We start from the raw sequence: 7,914 nt of genomic DNA, 5'->3' as shown, positions 1-7,914 counted from the left end.
AGGAAATCCATGCCTGGCCTGTGCTCAGGGCCTGGGGCTCAGGAAGCTTTCAAGAAAGCAGAGGGGAAGACTAGCTTACTGCAAAACCTTTTAAAAAATATTCATACACTCCAATGAGCACCTGTCGAGATGTTAGAACAAGAGATTGGAAACATCCCGTCCAGGCCACTGGGAGGCAGCGTCTTCCTTGAGGTGCCCTCGGGGTGCAGGGGGAAGGTCCCGGCTCTTCCACTGGAGAAAGGAGACTCGCCTGGCTTTCTAGTTCATGTTTGACTCTTCCTCTAAAACCTGTGCTGAGTCTTGGACTGCATGCACGGGAAGCACAAACATTCGACTTGTATGCAAAAAAAGTACAAAAACAACTAGAATATCAAAGTTTTGGTAATATAAGGCCATCTGTTCAAGTCCACCTTGGAAACCTGTAACATATTTAAATACTACAGTGAAAAGGCATCTTAATATACTTTTTAAAAACATCTGAAGTAATCTGCTAAGATTAAGTGTGTAAAAAAAAAGTCAATTCCCTTTGAGGGCACTTTGTCCTTTGAAGAAGACAAGGTGGGGCGGGAGGGCACAGGGCCGGCGGGTTAATGCTTCAGCCATGGGTGGGCTTCAGTGGAAGCCTTGCTGCGGTCCCCATAGCCATACAGGAGCTCCTCCCCAGCCGCGATGTCTCGGGAGGCGATGAGATTGAGGTGAGATACACCATCGATGTCATGCAGTTTGGTTTGGCAGTTCCCACCTTTGCTGTGATTGATCAGTCTTCCTAGGCGATTTGTCTCTCTAGTTGCATCCACGCAGTAGGCTTTGCCCAGATACTGAAAATAGTACATGTAGCAGCCCGTGGAAGGGTCCTGTGTGTACAGAGCCTCCTGAAGGGTCCTGTGTGTACAGAGCCTCCCGCTTCTTGGCGCCGGCGATCTCAATGAGGTCCCCGTGGTCTTCCACCACAAAGTCACCCCGGGAGAACTGCTTGGTGGCAATCACACCCCTGCCTTTGCCACCGATGAGGTCAATCTTCATTCCTTCTTCCTTCCCACTTTCAATCAATTCATCTATTCTTTTCCTTTCTTCAGACTGCCGTTCAGCTTTGCTCTTCCTGGAGCTCCTTCAGACAGGGTAGAAATCCGTAAGTTTGTGATTCTGTTGCGTTTTTCCTTGGGCTTTTTTTCAGGGGTGTCTGTTTGCCCCTGATGGGCTTTTTCAGGGCTTGCTTGGTGACGGCTGCATTGGCGGAATCACAAGACGAAGGTGGAGTTTTTGGAGGTTCTGTTGCTTCAGATTTTTGGTTTGGAAAAGGTGCCAGGGGACCTCTCCTGGCATCTTTGATCTTCTGTTCCTCGGACTTCATGGCGCTCCGTACCGCGTTCCCAGCCTTTCTTTTCTCTTCTCCTTTCCTGTAGATTCTGGCTGATGGTTTCCCCTGGCATTTGACTTCGTGATGTGTAACTGAGTTCTCTTCCTGCAGCCCCGCCAGGCCTATCCGCGTTGCGCCCCCCGCCCTCGCCGCCGCCGCCGCCACCAGCGCCCCACGGCACCCCTTTCCCCCATGGCTGGCGAGGCAAGGCCCAGCACCGGCACACCGCGGCAGCCCGGGGCTGCCTGGAGGAGGCAGGCAGGGAGGGAGGCGCAGGCGGAGTGTCCCGACCTCATTCTTCTTGACAGGCTCAGGCGGAGGAACAAATGCAGCACCCCCATTCATTAGAAGTCACCCCTGTGTCAACCCCACCTGCCTTCCTCAGTCCAAGGCGAATGGCTGAGGTGGAGGGAAGTTCACCTTCCTGACCAGGAGCCTGACACCACCCGGCCACACTGGGAGGTGTCACCAAAATGGTGACAGCCTCGAGATGCTGTCGTTTGCATCTGGGCCCCAAAGGAGTCCCTTCTGTGATGGGCATGAGCCCAGTATTCCCACAATGACCCTGTGCAGGACAGGGCCTGAGGACAGGGCCAGGCTGCTCTGGCCATGAAGACGATGCCCTGCAGGGGACCCGAACACCGAAAACAGAGGGAGGGTGAAAGCCATGAACTCTGTGCTTTCAGCAAAGCTCCCCACACACCTAAGGGTCCAGGGCCTTTGTGATACTCAACCTAATCCTGTCACCATGGTCAATGACAATCCCAACCAGCTGAGCTGTCCCCCAACACAAGAGGGGTCCTGCCCACCCCAGATCAGTTCAGCTGGCCCATGCTCCCAGAGGGGGGACATGGCCCCTGCATGAATCCCTAATCCTCCAACAGTACTCTGCAGGATGTGTCTTCATGTGAGAATGTCCCTTGTTCCCGAGTGTCCTCAGGCCCACTGAAGTCTGGGCATGAGCAGCAGATGACCTTGGGGTGATGAGAGACCTCCTTCCTCTGAGCCTCGGGAGAGGACAGTCCCAGAGACTGACATGGGCAGTTGGAGGGAAGGCAACCTCACTCGGAGCTGCTCAGTGGAGCTGGGCTTGGGGCTGAGTGGACCCAGTGACCATTCAGAAGCTCTCAGACCACACACATCCTAGACCCTGGGCTGGCATGGATGGGGCCATCACATGCTTCCTCATCTATCACGTCCTTGGAGGTTGCTGAGCCCTGATGACTGATTGATGCCTGTGTAGATATAACCAGAACTGGCCAGGCACGGTGGCTCACACCTGCAATCCCAGCACTCCAGAAGATTGAGGCAGGAGGACTGCTTGAGGCCAGGAGTTCAAGACCACCCTGAGAAACATAGTGAGATTCCATCTCTACAAAAATAAACAAAATTTAAAAAGTAGGCTGGCATGGTGGCACGTGCCTGTAGTCTCAGCTACTGGGAAGCTGAGGCAAGAGAATCACTTGAGCACAGGAGTTCAAGGCTGCAGTGAGCCATGATCGCACCACTGCACTCCAGCCTGGGCAATAGAACAAGACCTCATCTCTGCAAAGAAAAGAGAAGGCCGCATGCAGATGGAGGCAGTGGCTGGAGTGACACAGCGGTAAGCGAATGAATGACAACAATTGCTGGCAAGCAGCAGAAGCTGAGAGGCAGGGAACAGGCCTCCTCCGGAGCCTCAGGAACCAGTTAGGAGCTGTGCCCCTCAAATGTGGGCTTCCGGCCTCCGGTGCTGGGACACCGTGCATTTCTGTCATAGCAAGAAACCCAGTCCCTGGCAGTTAGTTATGGACGCCCCAGGACACTCATCCAGCCGTCTGACAAGGGCAAGCTCCAAGGAAGGGATTCCCTCCTTATCTACGTTGTTTGAAGATTTTACAATAATTTACTCTTGTAGGGCTAATCATTGTTAACAACACAAACAAAACAGTAAAGAAATGACCTACATCTTCAGTTGGGAGTTTGGTCTGCCGCTTATCAAGTGTGGAATCTTGAACAAAAGTTAAACATCTAAATGTCTCCATCACGTCATCTGTAAAGTGGGGGTGGCACACCCAGGGGCTCACCTCCCAGGTTGGTGCTGGGCTCTCCCTGGGCCCCTGTTCTCTCACCAGCCACGTTCACTCTTCCCCCAAAGTGACGCCAGTGACTGTGCTGGCTTTCCAGTCTCTAACCCCAGCAGCAGATCGATGTCAGCAGAACACAACTGGGCCCTCCTCTCCTTCTCACACCCCTTCAGGGCTCCCTCACCACCCACCACCTCAGATGCAAGCTTCCAAGCCTTGCTGGATACCTCCATGTGCTGAGCTCCACCTACCTTCCCATCCCCAGCCTTCCCCACCCCTGGAGGAGAAGAGCTGAGTGTGTGGATGCTCTCTGAATGCTGAGCACGGCCTTTTGCAGACAGTCCACTCCTTACGCTGCCCCTATCGGGATCTCCAACCTAAGCCTTTCCAGCCTGGAGCCTCCTCCCAGGGCCCCACAACAGAAGTGACTTCCCTGTCCTTTGAATTCCTATAGCACAAGGCCTATGCCCCCCAATAAACTGCAAACTCCCTTTGTGGAAAAGAATTTTATTCATTATTGTGCTATCACACTGTCTTATGGAGGACAGATTGTCAATAAATGTTTGCTGAATAAAAGAATAACAGTTACAAAATGCTTGATTTATATGGATTAATACTGGTTCTAAAACTGAGCAATTACAAACAGCACTGATATTCAGCCGGTACACACAAGTCTGGGCACAGCAGTTGTGAAATACTGAAATACCCACTGCCACTGACCCTTAGCATCCAGATGCCCCCCACTGCCACTGCTCTCCTCCCTGGGGCACCTGGACCTCCCACAGGCTCCTAACTAAAGGGCTGACCACAGCAGGGAGCACCCAAGACCCAGCAGCCACATGGCCGGGTCCGCTGGTGAAAGCGTCCATCCTGACTGATCAGGTCCTACAGGGTTTCTGTGTTAAATATTTTGATAATATCCCTGATTATAAATAAGCCTCAATTATATAGTTGGAAAACAATTCTTCTCCTCATTTCAAAGCCTCTTAGAAGGCTCCATAGATCCAGGACGGAAGTGGAAAGTGACAGTGTGTCCACCTCTGAAGGTTTTGGGCATATCCATTAGCATTCCGCCTTCATGTAAACCAGAAGATACGCAGTTTCCTGCCTAGAAAGAAGAGAAGATGCATCAGCACAGCAGCATGAAAGCTTCATCAGAAAAGGATGCTTCATTCATCCATGATGGGACAAGTGTCAGCTAACATCCAGGCAGCTGGATCGGGCCTTTGTCTATCCATCACCTCGGAGAGGAACAAAATAGACGGCCTGGGAAGATAAGCACTAAGTTTCTGTTAGTTAATATCTAAAACAGAGGCTAACAAGCTCCAGGCACACAAGCCAAATCCAGCCCTGTCGGGTTTTTTAAATAAACTTTCAACTTGTATTTTAGATTCAGCGGGCACACGTGCAGGTTTGTCAGGGGTGTATGAGCATGGCACACAACAGTTAGTTTTTCACCCCCCGTCCCTTCCCCATCCAGTAGATTCCAGTGTCTCTTGCTGCCATCTTTAAGTCAATGAGTACCCAGCATTTAGCTCCCATTTGTAAGTGAGAATATGCACTGTTTGGTTTTTGATGAGACCGGTTCTTGCCCTGTCCCCAGGCTGGAGAGCACTGGCACAATAATAGCTCCCTGCAGGCTCGTGCTCCTGGGCTCAAGTGATCCTCCTGCCTCAGCTTTAGCTTCCTGAGTAGCTAGGACTCCAGGTGTGTGCCATTATGCCTAGCTAGGACTTTTAAATTTTTTTGTAGAGATGGGTCTTGCTTTGTTGCCAGGCTGGTCTTGAACTCCTGGCTGAAAGTGATCCTCCTGCCTTGGCCTCCCAAACTACTGGAATTAAAGGTGTAAGCCTACACCCAGCCTCCAAGCCCCTTCTTGGAAATAAATTTAACTGGCCCCCAGCCATGCTCATTCGCCCCAGTACTGCCTGCGGCTGCTTTTGCTCCACAGGGCAGAGTTCAGTGGCTGCAGCAGACACTGTACAGACCACAAAGCCTGAAGAACTTTCTCTCCAGCCCTTTACAGGGGAAGGCTGCCAACCTCTGATCTCAGTAACAGGGAAATCAATGGCAGCCACTCAGTGGCAGAGATTGGGTGTCTAAGAGGATGCTCAGAATAAACAGGAGAGAAAGATGAAAAGCAGAATGAAGATTTCAAACGCGAGCTTCATCTAATCCGTTACTTTTCAAATGACCAGGCCTATCTCTGTAGCTGAAAATCACCTCAGATAGCATTTCTGACGTACAACCTCAAAGCTCAGCTAAGAAAACTTACAAAGTCTCTCTGCTTTAATTTCATCCAGCCTTTCTCTCTCCAGCTTCTCCTCTGTGGTCATTGGTTATAAACATATTTATTGATACTTACTAATGCAAGCCAAAGAAATACGAAAAAAGTCATCCTTCCCCCAAAAGAGTTCATAGTCTAATGTTATAGCAAGTTATGTAAGCAAACAATTTTAAAAACCAGTGGCCGGGCACGGTGGCTCACACCTGTAATCTCAGCACTTTGGGAGGCTGAAATGGGCAGATGGCTTAAGCCCAGGGGTTTTGAGACCAGCCTGGCAACACAGCGAGACTTCATCTCTACAAACATTTTTTTAAAATATGCCAGGATGGCCGGGCACGGTGGCTCACACCTGTAATCCCAGCACTTTGGGAGGCCGAAGCAGGTGGATCATGAGGCCAAGAGCTCGAGACCATCCTGGTCAACATGATGAAACCCTGTCTCTACTAAAAATACAAAAATTAGCTGGGTATGGTGGCGCGCACCTGTAGTCCCAGCTACTCGGGAGTCTGAGGCAGGAGAATCGCTTGAACCCAGGAGGCGGAGGTTGCGGTGAACCGAGATCGTGCCATTGCACTCCAGCCTGGGTAACAAGAGTGAAACTCTGTCTCAAAATAAAAAATAAAAATAAACAAAATAAAAAAATCAAATCAAATGAAATCAAATCAAATCAAATATGCCAGGCGTGGTGGTGCATGCCTGTAGTCCCAGCTATTCAGAAGGCTGAGGTGACAGGATCACCTGTGCTCAGGGGTTCAAGGCTGCAGTGAGCTCCGAACACGCCACAGTGCTCCAGCCTGGGCAACAAAGCAAGACCCTATCTCTAAAAATAACATTTAAAAAAACAGTTGTGATCTTTGCTTTAATATTCCTGGAGTGTGACTTGTGAGACAAGCGGAGGAGCGAGGTGAGTGCTGAAGATGAGGCGGACCGTGAGCCGTCAGCATGTCAATCACAGGGGGATCCACGGGCATTTCATGCGGCTCCAAGGACCCTATATGAGCTCATCGGGCTCCCATTATCCAAATACGTTTCTTACCAGTGGTAGTTAGGATTTCCGTAGGTACACTGGATGTCTTCCCAGGACAACTGGAAGCTGGAATCAAATGAGGTTAAGCAGCCACCAGCTGACACTTGTGAGCACCCACAGAGGACAGGGGGCTAGAATGTGCTCCTCATCCTCCAGACAAGCCCACTTCTAGCAGCTCCCAAGAGCCTGGAGTATCAGCGGCAAGATGTCATGGGCAATGAAGTCTTTCTAGGGCCTTTGTCCCTGTGTTTAAACCTGGTCATGCTTATCCCAGATCCTAACTTACACATTTCTAACTCTGCTTGCTCTCTAGACATTTCCCACAAAGCATGAAGCTACAGAGCACGAGCCTAGGGCACCAAACACTTAGAAGTGGAGGGAAGTGAACAGAGGTGCAAACCACATGGGGACTCCAGGCCAAAAAAGGCTTGAACTCTCATAAAAGGCCCCACACCCAGACAATGGGTCCACGGTGTGTTGATCTCGGAGATCCATGCAGCCCAGGGCCCAGCATTTGTTAGAGGTGGCCCATCCCAGGCAGGAGGCAATTGTGGATGACATTTGTCACTGAGCAAATATTGGAGTCATTGAAGCAGAACCATTTTCCATACACAGCATTCCGGATGTAGGCACAGTAATGACCAGAGTCCGCCATTCCCACGTGTGCAACCACAGCGAAGAGCTCATACTGCCCCCCAGGCTGGAAAGAGACGGGCACAAGACACTTCACCTGCCACCACAAACACGACGGCACCACAGCTTCATACCTGCCCACCCTAGGCCCGACTAAGGGACTTCAGAATACAAGACCACAGTCCCAACCCATGGCCGGTGGTCACCTTCCAGGAGGGACTTTCCTGAGTGCGGATCCTGAACTGCAAAGGCTCAGCAGCTTGGCAGAGCAGAGCACACAGGAGACAGAAGGTGGGAGGTCATGACACAGCCCCCAAAGCCAGGCACGATTAGAACCTCCCCATGGGAGGGGTGGGGGTCATCAGAGCACAGTTCTGTTTCTCCACAAGCCCAGGAGTATCCGTAACCTGAGCCACTGTACACAGCCAAAAAAGTCTTTGTAGGGGGAGGGGACACAGAGGGCAACGGCGTCACACGCAAAGCTCAGTCACCCACAGGGCAGGTTCCAGTTATCCCCTATTTCCATTTGCGGACCTTGTGCTGG

General features: G+C 51.1%; 1 long non-coding RNA gene and 1 pseudogene across 1 annotated transcript; both read right to left on the bottom strand.

Annotated features, from left to right (window-relative positions):
- Positions 1-443: 443 nt before the first annotated feature.
- LOC108298946 lies at positions 444-1,503 on the bottom strand (annotated as a pseudogene).
- A 2,411-nt stretch (positions 1,504-3,914) lies between these two features.
- Positions 3,915-7,506, bottom strand: LOC108298947. Its single transcript, XR_001822765.2, has 3 exons — positions 7,306-7,506; positions 6,747-6,796; positions 3,915-4,531 (listed from the first exon to the last, which is right to left on the bottom strand). It is a non-coding gene; the product is annotated as an uncharacterized LOC108298947 (long non-coding RNA).
- Between the last annotated feature and the right edge of the window lie 408 nt (positions 7,507-7,914).

Source organism: Cebus imitator, unplaced genomic scaffold, assembly GCF_001604975.1.
Source record: "Cebus imitator isolate Cc_AM_T3 unplaced genomic scaffold, Cebus_imitator-1.0 Scaffold1255, whole genome shotgun sequence".
In the NCBI taxonomy this organism is placed as follows: domain Eukaryota; kingdom Metazoa; phylum Chordata; class Mammalia; order Primates; family Cebidae; genus Cebus; species Cebus imitator.
The sequence above is the reverse complement of the archived record's forward strand: the minus strand, read 5'-3'. Positions and strand labels throughout refer to the sequence as shown.